A 758-nucleotide genomic window follows, 5' to 3' on the forward strand; every position below is an offset into this window, starting at 1 on the left:
GATGCTACCACTCCTTCCTGTTTTCCTTCTGATATCACAGGCCCCCTTGCACCTTCCTTTTACTCTGCCAACCCCACAACTAGTAGTTTTCCTCTACTGTTCTCGCTTTCTATGAGACCATGACTTTAGTTGTCACCTATACAGTCTAAAGATTTCCAAATTAAGACTGGTGGCTCTAATGGCTTTTTCAAGAAATTATGGTAAAATACACACAACATGAAGTTTACCATCTGCTATGGTTTGAATGTTTGTCCCCTTCAAAATTCATGTCAGAATTTATTCCCCAGTGTGGCAGTATTGAGAGGTGGGGCCTTTAAGAGGTGATTAGGTCATGGGGAGCTAATTCATGGATTAATGGGTTATCACAGGAATGGAACTATGGCATTATTATTATTATTATTATTATTATTTCAAACCATTGTGGAAACGATATGCCAGACTACAAGACTGCGAAGCCACCTTCAGTGTTACTTTTCCTCCTTTTACAACCACCAAGACCAGCATTCAGATCCAATGGGAAAAGGAACCAGAGGATCAGAGATTGGTGGCTTAAAGAGGAGGAAGAGAGATCTGAACTAGCACACTTGGCCTGCTCTACATGCAATGCCCTGCACCACCTCAGGACTCCGCAGAGAGCACCCCCAGCAAGAAGGCTCTCACTAGATTCATCCCCTCAACCTTGGACTTCAAAGCCTCCAAAACTGTAAGAAATAAATTTCATTTCTTATAATTTACCCAGTTTGAGGTATTTTGTTATA

At 41.6% G+C, this 758-nt stretch overlaps 1 non-coding gene across 1 annotated transcript; it reads right to left on the minus strand.

Annotated features, from left to right (window-relative positions):
- Window positions 1-405: 405 nt before the first annotated feature.
- LOC112426177 (small nucleolar RNA SNORA61) lies at window positions 406-535 on the minus strand. Its single transcript, XR_003017467.2, has one exon. It is a non-coding gene; the product is annotated as a small nucleolar RNA SNORA61 (small nucleolar RNA).
- Window positions 536-758: the final 223 nt, after the last annotated feature.

The sequence above is a fragment of the Macaca nemestrina genome, chromosome 1 (assembly GCF_043159975.1).
Source record: "Macaca nemestrina isolate mMacNem1 chromosome 1, mMacNem.hap1, whole genome shotgun sequence".
Classification (NCBI taxonomy): Eukaryota; Metazoa; Chordata; class Mammalia; order Primates; family Cercopithecidae; genus Macaca; species Macaca nemestrina.